Genomic DNA, 22,810 nt, shown 5'->3' with positions numbered 1-22,810 from the left:
GGTGTGTGTGTGTGTCAGTATGTCAGACATGTGTTGTGTGCATGTATAGCAACAGTGAGCTGCATCTTCTATACATCAGTGAAGGCAAACCCCTTTTCACTATGGAAACCGTGGACAGTGTTTTGATGCGTATCCGCTGAGGTGTTTTGTGTGCTTGCATTTTTATGTGACTGTGCAAACCCTCTAAGGCTCAAAGCTAACTGTTAGCTTTAATAGCAAGTCATGTAAGACAAACACATAACAAACAAATCTATCTCTTCTTTTCTCTGTCTGTTTTCATCTCTCTCTCACACACACACATGCATACACACTTAAACCGACTCACTAGAGACCATCAGTTGTTCCTGGCATGGATGTCTTCAATTCACACAGGGGTTTGTCGTCAGTGTGTGTGCATCTGGACAAAGCAGATCCCAGCTAGCCTGCTGCCAGCTAAATCAGTGGTCTCAGAGGAGATGTTCTGGGAGGAGGGAACAAGACAGAATATCCTGTCTGCATGATGCCTTTAAGAGGATCTCCCTCTAATCTAGATACTGGTCTGGACTCCCAGTAGATTTGAATATCTTTTTTCTTTTTTTTCTGTCCTCCTGCCGCCGTTCTTTAAGATGGGCACCATACGGAGCAACAACACAGCTGGCGGTGTAGATGAGGCAGTGGCAAATGGTTTACACGCTGTTAAAATGTTGGTAACAATGGTTTCCTGTTAACATCTGCTGTAAAATTGTTTTGTTTTTTACACATTATATGCATCATTACTATAGCTGAACCCACACCTACATGTTGACATTTAAACCGAATGCATTTGTAATTGGAATTACAGACTAAACCTGCTTATCGGTGTCCTCAAAGTGCATCATTATGGGGCCAAATGATTAAACCTACGACAGGTTTGTATACAAACAATGCTTCTTTAAAACCCAGTGTCCGCATCCAGCATAACTGGCAGCCAAATCCATGCATCCATATAGTTTAAAGGATAAATCTGGTTTCCTGGGGGGTTTTTTCCTTCTTGTCAACAAATTTTATGAAATAAAAATACCAACAATGACTTTATACTGCAGACAAATACAGCCTCTTTAGTCAAAGCTTATCATAGCTTATTCTATATATGGTGCAGAATATAAAAACAACATGAGTGAGCCACAGTGTTACATTTAAGTGTTTCTTTATTATGATGAGCATGGGCACTGATATTTGCATTCCCACTGCACTAAATTCATGGCTCAACATCATCGCCAACAAATTCACTGTTTACGTCTCTGCCTACTGTTTGCTGTTTCAGAAAATTCTGTAACCCTTTCTCAAATACAAAAGTATAAAAAAACACAAAAAAACAAAAAACTGTTGCACTTGTTGCAAAAACACTATGAGCCACATCTTTGGAGTCTTTTGCGCTGTGGGAAATTAGCTTTTTTGGCATTCTGTTGCTTGCGTTCCTGCACCTTCGCCTCAGCGTGAACTGTCTAGGTAAATCGGTTCATTAGATGCCTACAGTCACAAAAACACTACAGGTTTCTAATCAGTCACTTTTGTAACTAGCATATGAGCTAACTTTTTATTGAAGGAAATTACCTCTACAGGCTTAGCAAGGTAAAATACTGAAAAGTAATAAATGTAAGAACAAGTGGCAAGCATGTATTGAAATAAAAGAGAATAGCGCAAGTAAAATACACTGAATGTAAAGAGAAATGTCATTTATTAACAGGAGGAACAGAGAAGTGCTTAATCTTCTTGTGTGTTTGTGTTATTCAGTGTGAGAGCCCAGTGTTTCTCATCCTAACAAAAGAAGGCATGAAGAAAAAGGAGGAGCCACTGCTCTCATTCAGAGTTTGTGTGAACAAAGAGCAAACCAGTAATCCCCTGCTAAAATCATAAAAGCTTGCCCCACCTCTAAACAAGTTCTTCCGCTGAAGGAGACTTGTATGCGAACACTAACTGTGCCCTGCCTAGGTTACGTCCACCAGGTGGGCCAACTGACATGCAAATAAACACTTCTGTTTAAACACGATCCTTTGTCTGCACTACAACGCTACTGAGTAAGCGCTGTTGTCAGTTAATGTCAGTTTTTCCTAGTCAAATTTAATATGACTGTTTGAAATGTGCCAAGGTCATCTGGAAAGGTTCTTTGTTTCAGTGAGAAAGCAATACGATGTTTGGCTTAGACAATGTGATGATTTGCCCCTTATATTTGTTCATTTAATGGCCTATTAGGGCAAAAATATTCAGATCCTGTACAACATTTAAAAAATACTCCATTACATGCAAAATCTTAGATTCTTATTTCTTCTTCTTCTTTTACTATTACTACTATCTGGCTTCTACTTGCTAAAACATACTTAACTGGTTATTGGTCATTGAATTGGATAACTGGTTAATAAAATGTATTATTATTATTATTATTGCTTTCCAATACTCTTGTTGTTTAATCTATAGCAAAGTATAATTTCTTATAAGATGATTATGTTCATGTATGAGTATCTTAGATAATGTTTAATCTAGTGCTGTCAGCATTAATCTCGTTAAAATGACGTTAACGCCATAACCGCATTAATGCAGCAAATCTCCGTTAGCGAGATCACCCCGTTCATGGGGCTGGACGCTGCTAACCCGTTAATGAGCTAACCGCGCTAACAGATTGACGCAGTGGAGCCCCACGCATGGGCCGATCCGCGGTAACTCGCTAACAGAGATGCGGTCATGGTGTTAATGTCATCCTAACAAGATTAACGCTGAAAGCACTAGTTTAATCTCAAAATATTGGGATCCCCTCCAAATTTTAAGGTTGACTAAAATGGGAATAGTCATGTAAAACAGGATCTCTGAATTGCATTCTGTGCTTGAATATGTGTACTTGTTCAAAGTAACTTAATGGTAAACAGATGGATTAAGCGTTGAGTCCTCTGTATAGCAATACGTTTGTTCTTAAATGTGAGTAGCAAAAGAACAAAAAAAACCTTACGGATGATTAAAAACCCAACGGTGCCACTTCTTCCACAGCCCATAAACTTTCTGTTTTAAGTGCAGGTTTTCCATCATTTCACTGTTCTTCACTGAGCTGAAGGCTGAAATGGCCTCAGGATATGTGTTCTGCTCCGGCTGCATCGCTCTATCCTCAGTGTCAGGAATCAATGACCGCTAAATGTCAGCACAATATTGTCAACAGCTGCTTCAGATGTTGTAGAGTTCCTTTCATTCATTTGGTTGTACCGCTGCACAAACATTACCTTCATGTTTGCTCTCAACACCAAATAAGAAGCTATTTCCCTGCTAAAACAATGAACTATCTCAGTGAGGCCGTCGTGGGATTCATGTATTTGCAGGATGACATTTGTAAGGTGAAATTGGATGAGAAGGAAATTTTAAAAAGTTGACAGCAGAAGGCATTTCCCACTCCTTTGACAGCACTTTATTTTTTTTAAATTTTCTTTATAAATGTCTTACCACATTCGCTTTTAGGCTTTTTTCATAATCAGTTTTTTACAAAGCAATTAAATCTGCCCCATTTACAGCTTTTGTCTGTATTTTCTGTGCATAGTCATGGTTTCCAAAAGCACATTTGTACATAATAATGAGCAATTTGGAAATGATAAAACATTCATGTAAAGTGAAAACTTTCTTATCACCGCTCGAATATTAATGATTATATGTTGTTAGCTCCCCCGCGGAGGACAGAAAGTAACAGAAACTCAGCGGCTTTAATAGGTTTCCGCAGGATTTGACCCTGGCTTGACCGGCTAAGCGACAAATGCTGTGCCCATCAGCCCACCCTGCAGCGCTGACTGTTTTATGCGTGTGGCGTCATCTTACCTCTCACTTCTTAACGAGTGAGAAAAGAAACTGGCCGCAGGCTGTGGCCCAGCACAATCGCACTTTGATTAATGAAAAGACCCAACACGGCCCCATCTTTCCATCTCTGTGGTTTTAACCCTTCTTAAAAAGTCACAGCAAAAGGTTACTGTAAATGTCATTATGAGCATTTCACAACCTTCCCGCTACTAAATGTCATTCTCTTAACATTTTTTTGTCCTGCTTTACTCCAGAGTGTTTCCTTAGCAAAGGTTTATATTTTACTGTTTCATGACTTTATTCTTTATTCCTGAAAAAATTCTCCCCTTTTCTTCTACAATTGCACGCTGTTGAATAATGCTCTCAGTGAATCTGTGTTCACAGAAAGGGAGGGTGTCTTTGATTTTCTTTTAACCTTTCAGAAGTTTGTATGAGGGTGTGATGAGCTTCCTATCTCTGCATGCATCTCTGTCTGTGTGGGTAAAAACTAAAGAGTGTGTCTAAGTCTGTGTGTGTCCTGCAAAGGCTGTTTAATAGGTGAGAGGTTGGTCAACAAGCATGAAGCTTTACCAGGGAAACAGTGTGTGTTTGAATATTTACAACAGCAATCATTCCTGGTCTGTTAATACTGGGTAATAAAAAAAAACATCTATGTTTTATAGCAATTTGAAAATATGAAATGTAGCTCAGTATTTATTGACTTCCTACTACATTTAAAAAGTCTTTTGAAATCAGAACAATCATTTCAACTTTTATTTAACCTGCCTTTAATACAGTAAATAACTTTAACGCAAAAGCAGCATGATATCTGATGATGAGCAATGGCAAACAAGGTAAAATCCTCTGAAATTAGCTCTGTAAACAGTGGCAGGGCACTGCAAACACCTGATTAAAGGAAAACAAAATCTGTGAACTCTGAAATAATCCAAACAAGCTGTGAGCAACAATCAAACTTGGTGTTGTTTTCCTTCTCTTTGTCAGAACTGTAAAATTCTCAGTTGACTGTTTCAAACTCCAAAAAGAAAATACGCTAGAATTAAAAACTAATAATGAGAAGGCTACATTGATGTTTATGATGAAGTTGAGGCAAATCTTCAAAGATGAGGAAAAACAGATGGAAGTGAGGACTGATTACCGACCAGGTTGCTTTGGGACCCCAAAACTGCAGGGACTACCTAAGCCCAAAGCACACTCGGTTTCAGCTCACTGAAAATCTATTTGAGAATGCATCACTTGTTATGGCTCTTAAATTAGAGACTTCATCACTGTGTCTTCTTTCCTTTTTTTTTTTTGTACAGGTTTTGTATTGAACTTTGAACAACTAGACAATTCAGAGATACAAAAAGGCAGGAAAGCACACTTGTCAAAACTGTTCTACTAATCATATCAGTGATCACTCTGAGCTATTCAGCTGCTTTAATTTATGCACGTCCTTTTGTGCTAGCGCTCAGTGAAGAGTTTTTTTCTTTGTAGCCTACTTTTCTCTAAAGTGTAGAGCAATATTAAAGACATCAAAGCTGTGACATAACATTAAAAATATTATGCAATAAGGAAAAATGAAAATTTATGTCAAAATTCAATGACAGCTTTGCACATATTATGACATTTTTGACCAAATCCAATTGTTGTGTCGAGGTAGGTACTGTAAAACTTGGGTTGAGGTCTAGTGAGTCTAATGGTCAGTGTTTCACTCCTAACAGTTCCTAACGCTGTGACACTGAAGCATGGGAGCCATAATAAAAGCTGATCGAAATTCTCATAAATAAATATCAAGTAAAGCTGCTCCAACACTCACCTTTCATTACCCGTTTTAACATAGGACACTCTGGACCATCTTTTGCAGAAGCAAACAGTGGAATCTAAAGTGATGCACCATCCAGCTGTTCACAACAACAAGCCACAGATTAACTGACAAGTGAAGCAGATCATCCTGTGAATTGCTGCTGTGTGCCTTTTCCATTTTATGCAATAATTGATGCTAATATTAACAACAATTTGTTAAAACCACAGGCAAACTATGAACATTATGCCACTTTATTAAAATCTGCTTGTTAACATGGATTTAGAAAAGTGCTCTATAAATTTAAGATAATTAGCTATAGCACAATTTCAGAGCAAAGTGAAGGTTGTACCTCAGTTTGCACTAGTCATGTCCTTCTTAGGGGTGTTACTGTGTTGGCAGCTTTTCAGAATTATTATTATTATTAATTTGTTTTACTTTATAGATACTGAAATTTTTAATAAGGGATAGTAAGGGATGAGTGGGAAGGAATCCTAGTGGACTGTAGAAGAGCAACAACTGTCCATGTTTAAGAATATGTGTTTTTATAAACAGCAATGCAATTTAAGCAAGGTAAAGTGCATAAAAACTCACTGCTACATGTCAGCAGATTTAAGATACTATCTGTGGCTCTGTGGTGATTGTAAGTTGTTTTCCTCAGCTGGGTATCCAGGTCCATTTACTGTAGAGGAGGCTGTAAAACTTTTGAAAGGAGTCCGATACAGGTCAGTAAGTCAGTGAAGCTCACTTCTGATCAATGACATCGAGGCTGAGGTGAGTTGTTCAGGATATGCAGACATTTTCTGTAGGTAACGCAGCTGGTTTTGCTGCTGTTAGCAGTTGTTAGCCTCTGTTAGCGGCTACTAGCAAGCGTTAGTGAAACTTTCTTTGGAGTGGGCCTGAGATGAGAGGAAAAGTGTGATTTCCAGAACCCTTGAGCCTAACGTTTGCTAGCTTAATGTTAGCTTATAACCAGCTGTCGTTGTTGTTTAGCCAGCTCGCAGTCAGCTGTCCAGGCACGGCAGAGTCGCATGTCTAATCTCCTGACAATAAGTAATTAATAGGCATGTTTATGCATGTTTTCATATGTGAGAGCCCCGACTTCAGTTCAGGAGATGAGGTTTGAAGTGAGGAAGCAGGATAATCAATGCTTATTTATGAGTACAGCATTGTTTTTTACATTACATAACCTAAAAAAAATGGCTTACTGAACAGTACCTTTAAGTATAAGTATGGTCAGATTTTCTGGGTGCTGCAGGTCTTATATGAATTCTCCTTTGCACTTCTCTTTAAAATAATTTCTAAGTAATCAGGGAAAAGACATACAGAATCTTTTACCTCGGGTCATTGCTAAAGTTTAACACAGTGGGAGTCTTCGTTGCATTCTTTAATGTAATGTTTATACCTATGCATACACAATAACTGCATGAAAATAGAAAAATGTCAAATCTTTAATCATCGTTAACATTGTTATTATTAACAAATCAGCAATAGTGAAGCAACAACGCTCTTCTGTGCTCACAACACAGCTCAAAATAAGCAGGTGTAGATTACAGATCACAACCGGTAAGTGGCTTAAAAAGTAAAATATCTTGAAAGCATCTGTTATTTTGTTGTGTCAGTTGGAGCCAAATCACTCACTGTAGCAGTTAAGGTGACAAAACTACTTTGTGACTTTGGAGTCATAAATTTAATCTGCCAAGCATGCCTTCCATTGTAAGTGACAAATAAGAAAACAATGATAAAAATAAAATAAAATAAACACTATCAGAGCCAGTCATGCTTACCAGTGAAAAGATGAAGAGTTTGAAAATGAATCACAGCTCCCTCATCAGTAACACCAGTGATGCTCATCTGCGAGTGCTGATGTTGTTTAACAGAGCCTAATGTTCCACATACTTCCACATATCCCCCGCCCCCCTTCCCCCCATACACACACACCATTTTGTTGACAAGTTGATGAGTGCTGCTTTAGCATAAGATTAATGATGGTGCATGCACACCTACTTAAATATGGCTGCGCCCCAGACAGAAACACTCACACCTTCACCCAACTCTAAAACAGGTACTGCTTTTAGTCACAATTTTGCCTGTCAAGAAAAAAGAAGGAAAAGAACTACGACAGTGATGCTTTTAGTGACATGTCCTTAGGAAAAAAACATTAAATCCCTTCTTTTATATATATATTTTTCTTGCCTTTCAATTCCCCCACACTCATTTCAGCTCCGTCACCTCTTGTCTCCTCCCATAGGCTTCAGTCTCTCACACTCACCTCTCAGTGACCCTTGTAGGGTTTCTATTCTCGCCCACCATTTCACACCATGCTTTTGACTAAAAGAACAAGCTGTGCTCTCAAGCTCCATCTTTTCTCCTGTCAGCATGCTCCACGAAGTTACCCCAACACCCCACTAAAAAAAGAGAGAAAAAAAATCAAAATTTGTGACTTCATCCATTCATTGACTCTGAATTATCTAAGTGGGAGGAGGATGGATGGATGGATGGATGGATGGATGGATGGCTTCATGACTTGTGTGCGAATGGGTACACATACAGGACAGAAGGTGACAAGACATTGAATCACACTTATTATTAATCTCTGGCTCTCTTCCACAGCATGTCTTTTATCCTGTCTTCCTTCTCTCACCCCAACCAATCGCAGCAGATGGCCCCGCCCCTCCCTGAGCCTGGTTCTGCCGGAGGTTTCTTCCTGTTAAAAGGGAGTTTTTCCTTCCCACTGTCGCCAAAGTGCTTGCTCAGAGGGGGTCATTTGATTGTTGGGGTTTTTTTTCTGTATGTATTATTGTAGGGTCTACCTTACAATATAAAGCGCCTTGAGGCAACTGTTGTTGTGATTTGGCCCTATTTAAATAAAAATTGAATTAAATTGAATTGAATTGACAAACATAGAGGGAGGTGATACTCAGTCAGCCATCAACTTTAAGCCTCTCATTTCCAGCTAGTTTGATATTTACAGCTTAATTATTAAATCTGCAATAACTGACATAGAGGATGATCGTGATCAAACCCAGGAGCAGCTGTACCCACAGTGCACAGAGTTAAATACTTGAATGGGCAATGCAAAAAAAAATGTTTAAGGTGTATTAAGATCAATATGGATCATAAAAACTGCATCAGCTGTTACTGGCAGGGACACAGAAATCACACATATAAGCTTTTTCACTGCAGACATTTTGACTCAATGAAATGAAAGTCCATCAATGATGGATTCCTGCCATTAAGTGTCCCAGGAAGCCGTGACTGTGAAGCAGCGCACAAAGCCTGGACCCACCCCAAATGGAATGCATCATCATTAATGCTTTCATAACTGCTTTTCCTATACTTATCTATGCTACTTACTGCTTTGATTAATAAGTCCATCCCTTTAACATGAGGGACTAAGAAAGAAATTATGTGACATTTTGAAGAAAACAGCATGCATCACGATAAGCACCTGGCTGTGTTATTTGTCACAACAGGTGCAACAGGATGATGTAATTAAAAGAGCAGCAGCCAAATAATAACTAAACTATGAAATTTCTTCCTTTATCCAGGATTGGAAAGTTCCGATCACCACGGGTAGTGTGGCAGAAAGAAAGATAAAAGAAGATGCTGTGGGAGGAGGCAACATTACGGTCGATCATAACATCTAACCTAGCAAATGCAGCATATGCAAAAGTCTTGAGCCACCCATGTTTGGTTTTTTTATATTTTGCTATGAAAACGGGAAATATGTGCAGCTATTTATTGAAACAAACAAACATGCATTAAAATACAGACAAAAACAGAGACTGTACAATTGTAATGAGCTTGAAAGTCAATATTTGGTAGGCCATCTTTATTCTTCAACACAGCCTGAACTCTCCTAGATAAATTTTCTTGTCATTTTTCTAAAGCAGGGTTCAGGAATAGTTCTCCAGGCTTTTTGAAGGACATTCAAACCTCTGCTTTGGATGTTGGCTGCTTTTTGTACCATTCTATGTCACAATTACCCCATGCTGTTTCAATAATGTTGAGGTCCGGCATCTGGGGAGACAAATCCATGACTGATAGTGTTGCACTGTGTGTTTTTCTATCCAGGTATACTTTTACTGTGTTGGCAGTGTGTTGTACGTATTGTAGCCTCTCCCAATTAAACACTTTCCATGTAGGATTGGATGGTTGGATGGATGGCTCTCAAGACGTTTGCAAAAGGGCTGTATAGTATTAATATGTGCATTAGCCTGGGACATCTCAGTTCATATTCGATTTCCAAATGCTATCATCAGTATGGGACCAGTAAACCTTTAGAGACATTTGGATAGACTTACAACCAATCAATGGATCAAATGAGGAGATGCACCTCTCAATGATAGAAAAATGTAAGGAAAAATACATGAACAGTTATAACTAGCATGGGGCAGACTGGGTGGAAATCAGTTTGAGTGAGAGCGGGGTCTTGCCTTCTGATGGAGCAAATTGAACAGCAGTTCACAGATTTGTTTAGTTCTCAGGCTTGTACCCTACACCACGGCTCAGTAGTGTATTTTATTCAATCGCTCTCCCTTGTAAACATCCATGTCCTCAGCGTTCTGTGTTGGTGACTTCGGCGTTTAAAATAAACCCAGTTACGTCACTGTGCTATCACACTAGTTATTTTGTCAGGGTTGACAGAGCTACTACAAAACTAAATACAACATTATAAATGTTTTTTTGTAGTCCACATGACTATTAAATTGACTTTTAATAGTGAAATGCACACAAAAACACATAACACATTCACACATGTGTGAATACACACACACACAAATAAATACATGGAGAGAAAATGATGAAATAGGGAATAAAATTCGCATTTCCTCTCAGAGAGTGCCTTTAAATCATCCATACAGGTAATGGGTTCTGAAATTGATTTTACTTTCATGGTATAGAAAGCAATTCACTGCTGGTTTAACTACTGTCCTCTCCTCTAGGCAAGCTAGCCTATTTACCATTCACCAACCAGTGGTCCAATAACAATAGTGCACGGGATCATGAGCACTCACAATATGTGTGTGCAGCTGCGTGTGTGTGTAAGTTCTGCAAATGTGTTTGTGCATGAGCTCATCCATAAATGAGTGTATGTGCAAGACAGAGAAAAAGCATAATCTGCCGGTAATGGAACATGAAACCGAGCAGAAAATTGCAAAAAGAAATGACTCCTAGGGAGGGTGTCAGCTCTGATGAAATAAAGCTCCTCATGTGTGGCCTAATAAAGGCAGGCAGAAGGGCTAATGCCCTCTATAATCACACCTTTATTCTGATACACAGAAAGGCAAAAACAATACAAACACGCACTCACATGTGTGGTTTCAGCACAGCTGAAGTTTCCAGAGTGACCCGGTGGGTCAAGCATGACTTTGCTGCTCTCAGTGCTCATCTCACTTTTGAGGTGTAAGTGTTACTGGGCAAAAAGTGCCAGAAATGCTTCTGGAATTGGGATGGTGAAATTGTGCCATGTCACCACCGTCAAGAACTTTCTGTCTTTGAACCTGCTGGTCTGCTGGGGTTGTGTGGGCTTTATCAGGTAGCTCAATGTCCTCCCACCTGTGAGTGGTGGTCTGTGATGTACTGACAGTGCAGCAGATCTCAGCTGAGAAAGGCTTCAGCCCTCATGACCCCACTGAGATAAGTGGGTTAGAAAAGGGATAGATGGTTTCTGGAATCCAAAATAAGAATACTGGAATATTTCTGAGTCAGGATTTGACTTCAGACTTTGAGTATTTGCTGGCAATGATGAAGTATATAATTATAAAATAGTCAGTCTAGTAAACGCTCCGCTTGCCCTCATAATTTAGGGATACAGTTAATTCTGGAGGTTTCGGTGACAAACGTTATGAGATGCAGGGACTTTGCCAAACCTTTTGGTTTAGTGAGTTGATTAATTGGATTAAAACAATTCAGTAAACTGAAACATTGATTCAATTATCTCATTTCAACAAATAACACTGGGATGTTATTTGTGAAGCTGAAATGATGAAACAAGGCTACACTTGGGTATATTGAAATTGAACTGATTATACTTTAAAGATCACTAAATAACCACTCTGGGCTTTATTTTTATGCTTATTATATATTGTTTAAAGTATCATATTCTTCAAACATATTATTGTATTTTAATCCTTAAACTCTGCAATAGCATCATATCTCTAAGGGTGTGTTCCCATCAAACATAGATCTACACTGAGCTGTGCTGGGAAAAGGGTCAGCAGTGTCATGAAAGATTCATCTTACCTGGCTGGTCGACTGTTTGTCCATTTGACATCAAAGAGGAAACTACATGTTCCTGACACCAGCCACTAAACACTGTCTTCAGCCAAAAGCCAAACTCAAGTCTAAATCTTTCCATAAATCTTCCAAAGAAATTTCAATGAGACACAAATTCACTTTACTTGCAGCATGGATTTGCTCTCAGAGGTGCTGAAGTGAGCGCAAACAGAGACGCAGTACAAAGTGAAAGAGTTTGGCTCACAGGTATTTCTGTTTAAAGGTTAAATGTTTGGTGCTTCACCTACATTTGCAGCGGTTGCCCTTGCCTCATCAGCATGGGGATGTGCGGCGATTATGTTGCACTGCAGGGGGTCCTTGTTCTTTTAACCCTCCCTGTCTTCTTCTGTCTGCGTGTTGTCATTAGTGTTGATGGGGCAGTTGGAATTGACTCAGCAGGGGGGATATGATTTGACATGCCTGGTGGGGCGATCGGGAAAAACTATAGTCAACCTCTACCATCGACCGGTCTGCCCTCGAATTCCGTCGCTGCAGTGAATTCGCAGAATGACCCCTGTGTCAAAGAGATTGGATGTGCAGGACAGCTCCTCTGTGAATAGCTGAATACTGTGTAAGCCTGCGTTGGATTCTGTCAGCCTACTGTGAGTAAATAAAGGTTAAAAAAAACAGCAAAAGGATTGTTTGCAACCATCTGGCGGTGGCAGTTTCTTTATAGCACCAGACGCAAGTCATATCGTCCCTGCGGGATTCCATCGAGCCAGCCAGTCCTTCAATGGTGTGTGGTGGAGCATAGATAAAACCTTATTCTGATGCCCAAGAATGAGCGAGGCAGCAAAAAGGGGGGAGGTAAATGGAGGGAGCGTAAGTGAAATATTGATGAGAAATGTGAGGCACAAAAATAGAGCGGTTCTGCATTCCCAGTGAAGGGCAAAGGACGCACACAGGCAGCACACACAAAGTAGGTTTAACAATAAAGCAGATGAGTAAATCGGATATACGCTCATGTACACACACACACACACACACACACACACAATGATGCTTTAGTGCAAAACCATGATTCAGCAAAAAGAAAAAAAACTCATCCACTTCCAAGAAGTGCTTTTCAACAAACTAAAATAGACACTGGGCTGTCTCCCAAGTGTTTTTTCTCTGATATATCTGTGATATCTGTGCAGCTATCACTTAACAAATGCACCCCCTTTCATTATCTGCAGTATGAGGCCAACTCCTATGGTAACCAGTACAATGAGCACGAAATAGAACTGAGGTATAGTTTCGGTGTCCTTTCAGACCTCGGAAGCCTCAGAAGAACCAAAGAAACACATTTGAACTAAAGGGAAAAAAAACACAAATCCACAAATTACAATCACTAATTTGCTCTCAGAGCAAAGCTGTAAGATCCAGTAATTAATAACTTGCCAAAGTACGACCACTTTTGGCTAAAGAAAAAAAGTCAGCATAAATTATGAATTAATGGATCTTCTTTTTTCCTTTTTTTATTATAAACTCAAGAAACCTACTCAAGTTGTACATAATATTAATCCATGTACAGCAGCTTGACTGTGTAAGCCCTTGCCTTACACAGCCAGACTCTTGAGCAGCAAAATCCGAGCCCACGCAGAGCTTTTCTTGAATGAATGTTGCGGCAAAACAATAAGTCAGAGAAGATACACTTTCACACATAGATACACACACTGTGATGGAGCACAATTTCCATCCAGCCCCGGCCAATTGCTTCTGCAAATGACTTATTGGGTCCAATTTTTTGCCACAGCAGGATCTTAGAGGGAGAGAGGATGAAGGAAGGAGATGAAAACAAAAACATCAACCTGTCACGGAGGAGCAATTAACAGGTTGATTAACTCCTAACCATTGCCAGACTTTCCCCCAGTGTGTCTCTGTGTGTAATTTTGCCTCTGTGTGTGTGTGTGTGTGTGTGTGTGTGTGTGTGTGTGTGTGTGTGTGTGTGTGTGTGTCCGCCTGCTCTGTGCTCTTATGGGATAAATTGCATGGACTCTGAAAACATTCACTGGAGAACTTGTTAAACTTATAAATGTGGATAAAACATGTTGGTTTTACACAAATACTGTAAAACCAGCTGAAGTGGGTGGTTTTATTTGCTGTACAATGTGATAGTGACCAACTTTCTTAGGCTGCTGCTAATCTTATTTGCCTCTGGATGACTCTGCTGTGGTAAAAGTTTGACCCAATTAGCCATTCACAGCGTAGCAATCAATACAAATGAGCAGAGACAACCTCAACATGAAAGAAGATATGTCTCTAAAGACTCATTTTTGTGTCTTCCAACTAGAGTACTCCTTGAATCGGGATAGATCTGTTTTTATACACTTGTGACTAGGCAAGTGCAGACACAGTAATTTCACAATAAAGGCCTTCCATTAGTTCACTGTGTTTTTAAACATTAAAAGTTGGTTTACAGAAATAATTCACAAGATTTTTTTGGTTAGAAATAGTTGGTTTTAAAATCATTTCAATTAAAATGACCCTTGTAGACATGTGAAATAGACAATAAGATATTTTTGAACCCCCAAAATGTAATAAAAGATGTTTATATACTTATTTATATAAGCATAGAATTAATTTGTTTTACAACTCGCTTAAATTTTATGAAGGGTTAATGATGGGGGTGTGGTAACATAAGCAGGTAAACCTGTCAGCGACTATTTGGCAACCACTGGCTGTGAGGAAAAATGTGAATTTCTCAACCATTTGGCAAGAGCTGTGTTTCTGTGATAGATTCATGTTTAATTTAGTTCATATGTTTGTTGGAAAAGATTAAAAATGTATTGGATAAGATCATAAAAAGGGTAGCATTAATTAAAAACGTGTCAAAAGTATGGGATTGAAAAACAAAGGTTTGTTAAAAGTGTTATAAAGTGTCAAGTGCTATAAAGTTTGGTTGAGGTAGAGTTTGTGATGGTCACATGATCAGAGTTTAACTGAGAGCACAACCATGGCATTGTGGGTCAGAACTAGCATGGATACAGAGCTACAGATTCGGCTACTGCCACAACAGTAATGTTATTCTGCATGTGGTGCGAGAGGTGCACACAGTAATGGGTTTCATGTATATTGTGTATACAATGTTGTATACTTGTTTTACATTGGCAATAAGAGGACATCATCAGTAAAATCCCTTATATTGCATTTTTTCCTAGCTAGCTCAAGACTTTATGGACACTAACATGAGAGACTTTAACAAGGTCAGAGATATTTACATTGTGCTTTCTTCAGTTTTCATGGTGTCTGAAGAAAATAATAGTGTGAGAGAGAGAGAAACAACCTTCCGAAGACATCAGTATGATGCGTGGCCATTGTTTGTTGGACCCCTGTAGTTACAGTTATAAAGTGCTGTACCATTAACCTTGTGATTGCTTTGGTGAATAGCAAGCTCCCAAGTTTGCATGGAAGACCTCAAGTTGTCTGCAAATATTCACCAACTACTCACCAAGCAGTAGTGGAAATGTGAAGAGTGCAACACAAAACTTGAAGCAGTAAGATGCAACTTTTAATTTGAGGGCAAACATTATGAGTTTCTGGTTTGCCTGCACTTTTCCAAGGCGTTTCTTTTTATCGCTCAGAGTATAAATGGTGACTGTTTGCAGACAAGTGGGCATTTTTAATGCAAAATACAGGCCAAAGTGTCAGTCTGCTGGTGAACAAAACAATAACAAGGAGATTTTTAGTGTTGCAACCTGTAGTGTAGTAGTAGTAGTATTGTGTAGCACCTTGAACTGGACCTTTATATTTGTGGCTTTTGGGGTGTTTGGAGCATATCTAATTTAATTATCAGATATCTTGTTGTTTAGATGGTAGTAACAGCTAATTTAGGAAGTCTAAGTATTAAATTAGCATGTTACTTGGCAGCCGAGCACATATTTTCATGTTGAATAACAATAGACTGGTAATCTTTTTTCAACATCTAGTCTTGGCTAGAAAATATGTCCAAACGACAACAGTTCCTGAAGAGCAGTGCTTTGCCAACACTGTTTCATTCACTTATAACACTTTTTGTTGTATTTGTGAGAATTTAAATTACTACCGTGTTGCTATAGACCTTTGCTGGATCATTTACTCTGAGAGTGACTCATTTCTGCCAAAATAACGGACTTTAACCTAAAACTAGCTTGTTGAACACACTTGTGATAGATCCTGGAATGATAGGAAGACTGGTTACCTTAGCAACCTAGCACCTTTTGGTTATTTTACTCTGAGGAAATGTTGGAAACAGAGAAAACGAGAGGCAGACCAGCTGACAGGTGGGCAGACAGACAGTTAAAACAGGCAGGTAGACAGGCAAGCAAGACATGTGCACTTGTATCCCAATTAGTGTACAAAACCCAGTTTCTGAAAAACCAAAAAAACTGACGCAATCTGCAGGGTCTACAGGAACATGTGAGTAAAAACAAAGAGGGAATTTTGTGAACGAGGGGAATAAGGAGTGGTGACAGAGATACAGTAATTGTGTGAGTGTGTCTGGACAAAGGTGATGCAAACAAAAACCAAAAACCTGCAGATGGAAACACACATAGATTAAGGCAGACCACATGCTGCCAAAGCAGCTCTCCCCCATCAGGGAATAGAAATGGAATCTGGGGTTTTTCTTGGGGGTTCTTGTGGCACGGGGTGAGGTTACTGTGTATTGGACTTCATCCAGTGCATCCCGCTGATGCTTAGCCAGAATGGGATGTGGGGAGTGTGGATGCTAGGTTCTGTCCCACATGTTGTTTTGCTTTGATTAGTGGTGTCAAGTACACAATGGTCCCTGGCCTGCAACAATGTTTAAGTGGTGTGTATCAAAGTACCATCAGCACAAACTTGTAACAAAATAATCAAAGTTATTCATTTTATGTGTCAAATGTATTAATTTTGTTATAAATGAGTGTGTCATTGTGACTCACTGAGACCTGTGGCAGTATCTGTTTGTCCTTGTTCTCATTTCTTCTTCTCTTTGATTCTTTGTTTTCTGTGTTCTTGAAAAATGTGTTGTGAAAGATGGTATTTCAGTTCAGCTATCTGTTTTTTAAGTAAACCTGGAATGGTTTGTTCAAATACATAATTTACAATAGAAATGCACTAACCTTTTAGCTGCCCTTCCTGAAGCACAAAACATCGTCTTGGCAAATATAACATGAACAAAACTACATAGCTTTGCAGAACAAATCATTCTAACATCGTCCTGCGTGTGATTGAAAAAAGATACACTTCCATTTAAATCCATATCTGGCTACCGTTTGCATTCAGTCATCCTCTAACTTTCATTTAATGCACAGTGATTGGATATTGGAAAGTGCAGGTAGCATACATTTAACAGAACCTGAAGTCAATTTGTGTGGAAACTGGTAAAAGATGGAAACCTGCTGCTTTATATAGATTGATTATGCTAACATAGCGTAATAATCTATACGTCTATGCTAGCAGTACTGTGTAGCTGTGTTAGGCACAGCGAAGCATCTGATCTGCTAATGGCTGTAAATACAAAGTGTGGCAGGCAAAAATTATATTTCAATTCACACAACCCAATGTAAAGTGGGTAGCTGTGACTCAGCAGTCACTGCTACCTGAAAACCTCAAACTTTTAACCTAACAGTAGTGCTGGAGGACTTCAGCATCCATCATCTGTCCACAATAACCATTAATTATTATTATTGTAGGGTAAAGACCCTACAATAATACAGAGAAACCTCCAAAAATGACCTCAGATGACCTCCTACAAGCAAGCACTTGGCAACAGTGAGAAGGAAAAACTCCCTTTTACCAGGAAGAAACTTCCAGCATAATCAGACTCACCGAGAGGCAGACATCTGCTCGGACTGGCCGGGAAGAAAGCAAAAGAAGAAAGCAGGAGAAAGGACAAAAGACACATGAAAGAAAGACAGACTTTAACAATAATATGTATTGTGGCCCTCACACCAGTCAGCAACTATCTGGAAGCCATCAGTCATGAGGAAAAAAATGTTTATTCTGCGATTAATTCCCTGTTGCTGTAAAATCGATTACTAAACCCCCATTCATGCAGTCTTGGAAAGTGGTCAGTGGCCTCTAGTAACCACTGGTTGCTAAGAAAAAGTGTGAATTCCATAACCAGTTGACGAGTGGTTGCTGGAGGTTGCCTGCACTGTCACTATCTGAGCTTGGTCACGATAAAATATCCAGTCCTGCAGTACAAGGCTCTTTGCTATTGCTTTGGTGCCTTGAAGATTACCACAGTCACTACTGGTTTACATGCAAGATGTCAAGTTATCCATAAACCCTGGCAAACTACTCGCCAAGCAGTAGTGAAACTGTGAAATGTGCAATGTAATCCGGAAACTGAGCCTGCTTGGCATCAAACCCAGCTTAAACCCCATAACACCTGGAAACATACAGTTTTTGAAATTTCACAATCATCACTGTGATTATTTTGTCCCCAAAGAAAATCTTAATAAATTGCACAATACTTTATTAAGCGATAAACTGTAAAAACTGCGGGTCGACTGTGGCTCAGGGATTGGGAAGCTCATCTGTAACCGGAAGGTTGCCGGTTCGATCCCCCTGCTCTCTCTGTCCTGGTCGTTGTGTCCTTGGGCAAGACACTTCACCTACTGCCTACTGGTGTTGCCAGAGGGGCCGATGGCGCAATATGGCAGCCTCGCTTCTGTCAGTGTGCCCCAGGGCAGCTGTAGCTACAGCTGTAGCTGCCTCCACCAGTGTGTGAATGTGAGAGTGAATGAATAGTGGAATTGTAAAGCGCTTTGGGTGCCTAGAAAAGCGCTACATAAATGCAATCCATTATAAAAATTAAATAAATAAAATAAATGCTGCATGTAGCAAATATGCTACAAATTTAAACTCTTAGAAGCAAATTACATTTTTTTTGTTAATTCTGTCAAATGCTCCATTTAAAAAAAAAATGAAATTCCAATTATTTTATGGTTTTGGCTTTAAAGATTTAAAGAGTAACAGTTTCAGAGGGTTAGCCACAACTGCGATGGTAAGAGTTAATAATATGGCTTGTGTTTAAGGGCGTAATTAACCTGTAATTAAGGCGAATGTCCTTCATTTTCGTTTCATGTTGCACTTTCTCAAGTTTTACAACAGTTCTGAGAGGTTTTGCAGACAAGCCGGTGTCAGCCATGCAAAGCACAAGCAACCGCTGCAGCCTGCTAACAACAAAAGCAAACACAAAGAAGTTTTTGGTGCACCTTATTTGCAACCGACTTCACCTAAGGAGAGCCAGCAACCACTTCCATCCAGTCATTTTTAACAAGCCAGGGTTGCCAGGGGTGATCAACCAGCAACTAGCCCTTCATGGTTGAGGTCTCAAAATGTGGATCAACTTAAAGTAGTTAAATATAGGTTGCTATTCGAGAAGTAGAGGAACAGCAAATGAACGAAACATGCTGTTCAAACGTATTTTTTTGTTGTTGTTTTTTTTAACTGAAAGAAAAGCAGACGCCAACGTGAAAGAGAAAGTCTCTGCTTCAAAAGCTTGCAGCCGCGCTAGGGAAGAAATCACGAGAATTGAGAAAAAGTGATTGAGAAGACAACACAAACGCAACCCCGTCTTTGATCACAAATAAAAGCTTGAACTTTTTCTCTTCGCTCGCATGTACCAAAACACTTCCCTCACAAACGTGAACCCACACAAACATACATTTACTGAATAATACCCGGTGGAAGACTCCTGTCCGGGACGGCTCTTTACGCTGCTATAAATCAGGCAGCTTTCACAGGCTCACCACCTGGCACACAACTGATAGCGAAAGAAAAAGGAGCGAGGCCGAAAAGAGCAAACGCAACAATAGATCAGGTCTAATGAAACAACAGATACAAGAAAAGAGGACGGAGGAGGGAAAGGCCAACAACATGGAACTGATAAAAAGTCAAAGTATACAAAGTACATCTCAGCTGTTAAAAAGAGAGGACACCTCATTTTCAGAATTTACATCTATTTACATAACAGCCTTCTCGGTTCAGATGCTCATGCTGCCTGTAGTTTCAGACAAGATTATTATCTGTGCGTTTATCCCCAGGAAATCATGCATATGGCTTCCCTGTATGTATAATCATGTTTCCTCTTGATTGAAAAGACTACTCCATCCATAATAATGAATATTGATCGCCTCAGCTAAATTGTCTTTCGGTGGAGATTGAATGATTTGTTCAAGGACTCTTTCACAGAGCTGGCTTTCCAGACCTCAGGTCCTTGGTTTGAAGGATTGAAGGACTCTCTGCTCATTACACGAAACCCCCACCCTTCTGCTTACATTGTATTGTCACATTATATAACATCACTCCTGTTTCGCCTTCAGCTATGACTGCAGTGCATGTTTTACACTCTTTACTGTCCTGATGGGAGTGCTGCATTAAGGTTCTGCAGTTGCATTCCTCTTCATCTGCTGCAGACGGAGCTTTTCTAACACAGTGGCATCATGTTAAATCAAGGTTTGAGTGTAACGGGGTATTTTTAACTCCACCACAATGAGTGAAATAATTGCGTGTGCATTGCCTGCTATGCAAGAAAATCCTCCCCAATTCTCAATAAAGCTCCGGCGCTGTACACTTTCTGCTAAAACAGATCACACTTAGACTTTCTGCTCTCCTGACATAGTGGCTTCAAAGCCTTTCCTGAGAGAAGAGCTAACAGTATAATTAAATCTAGACAGATGATAGGAGAGCAAACGCCTGCTAAATGGCCATCTTATCTTCTCTGGCCTGACACACTGTCAGACCCTCTCGTTCATTTGTACATAATAGGATGGTGGAGGCAATGACAACACAATGATAGGTAATTGTGAGGAGGTGGGTGCTTAGTTGTGCGAAATGTCAGAAATGACAGTGAGGTGGGATATAGAAGATGGATAAAGTTCTGATTTGTTTAGAGCACAGTCGGGAAGCAGAGGGCAGAAGGGACGTTCTCTGATACTCTGAACAGACCAAACTTGAGTTTAACTGACAAGCACTTTTCAGGCTCGCTTTTTACCTTACCAAGACACCACACGAGGGACGCATAGAACAAAATTACATGCTTTAGGTTCATAGCGGTTTATTTTTACCTAGTCTTGTGAAAATAAACTCAGCTCATCTGAGAAGAGGATGTAATTTGTTTGAAAATGTTGTTGTTGTGTTTTTTTATTACAAATTACCAGAGCGATAGAAGAAATAATTACTGCCCACTCAACAAAAATGGCATGTTTTGCCTTCTGCCATCAGTCACAGAGAGCTGTGAGTGCTTATGAAACAGAGGTGTAACCAGTGAGCAAATGCAATGCGTCTGAAATAAAGAAGGATGCAGCGTAACACCTCGGGGGCCATCTCGTTTATTCTGACAATCAGAGGCGATAATGGGAAAAAAAACTCTGTGTAACCAATAATGCACCCAGCCCACACACATGCACAGAGGTGATGTAAGTGGGGCTAAAGGGGACAGTGATTACAAGGTGATATACATCAACAGTTTGCAAACATATTCATCCAAGGAAGACTGAAAGCAAAAGTGTGAAGTGAGCAAGATTAGGTTTTATTGCATGTTCTGCCGGGAAATTTAATTTTCCGTTTGTGTAGTACGAAGGAGAAGTTCTTTAAAGCCCCTGCACACCTGTGGAACACCCACACAAGCAATCACAACTCTTGCTTGCTTCTTGCTTTGTGCGAGCGTTCACGCTGTTCTTGACTGACGGCCTCCTCGCTTGTGTGTGAATTGCAAGCCAGTTGTGCCATATTTTTACAGCAGCTCTTCTTGCCGTTTCACAAATCTGTGTAGCGCTTAAAACATGCTAGATGGCAATAACTGGACAGCTAATCTGACACCCCAGAGAAAAGTATCACAGCAGACTGAATATAGGATGTTTCCGTCATCTCCTTAGCTCCTGCTGTTTAAATACACTTTAGTGTCCTCCTCTCCACAATTACGCCTTTATGTACAGCATGTGCAGCCTTTACTTTATGTTAATAAGTTAACAATTTAGTTAAAACCAGCAACAGGTTGTACATTATGTTTCTAAACCATTATTACAGTTGATTAAAACTCAGGTTAAATACAAACTGCTCTTTGTAGTTGGACATTAGAGACATTCAGCTATGGACACACTGCAGCAATTTCTCCCTGCTGTTGTGGATGGAGCTCAAGTAATGATATAAGAAATACACTGTATGTGGCGTGCTGCGAGCTTTGTTGCACTCAGTGGGGTGGCACAAATGACACCTCTATCATTAGCTGTGGTTGCATGCGCTTATATTTTTTCATTCTGATTGATCATTTTAGGTCAGCTGTTCACAGAGGATGCAGTTTAATATGTACTGGTGCTTATGTGTGAGGATGGACATGCACCAATTCAGAATAATGTGTCAAATAAGTCCTTAGTGGGGGGGGGTTTACGATGGTGGTGTAATTAGACTACTTCAGGATCCAATACTTCAGCACAGTAATTTCTGCTATTTTTTTGTCCTGAATTCCTCAATAAAATAAATTACTAAATTCATCCACAGAGGAGCAGCTAAGTTGAGAAGCTGACTTTTTGTTGTGTTTTTTTTAAAGAAAGGAAGAAGGATGCGTTCCAGCACCTTTCTGTCACATCTGAATTATTAACATCAGCTTATTTCAGCCCTCTGAAAATATCATCAGTTCCTCAGTTTGGACCTGTTTCTTCAAACTGAGGTATTTAGATGAAGCAATATAGGATCTTAGACTGATTAGCTATCGCAGGCTGAAAACCACTATGAGGGTAAACAGGATATGAAACAATGACAAATCTTTATCTTATCAGCAAGTTCTTCCAGACTGTACACAGTCGCTGTGATAACATCCACCTATTCATTTTCTTAACTCATCAATTCAGAGTCACGGAGTTATTATACCAACAATACAGAGTCAATATTTTAGCTTTTAGATTACCCAGAGCTGATATTCAGGACAGGGAGGGAAGAACGTGAGGCTTATGCAGGACACATACCAGGACAGCAAGGCTGTGGTGAGACATGCAATGAGACTGGCAG

This window comes from Oreochromis niloticus, linkage group LG15 (assembly GCF_001858045.2).
Source record: "Oreochromis niloticus isolate F11D_XX linkage group LG15, O_niloticus_UMD_NMBU, whole genome shotgun sequence".
In the NCBI taxonomy this organism is placed as follows: Eukaryota; Metazoa; Chordata; class Actinopteri; order Cichliformes; family Cichlidae; genus Oreochromis; species Oreochromis niloticus.
Note: the sequence above shows the minus strand (reverse complement) of the source record.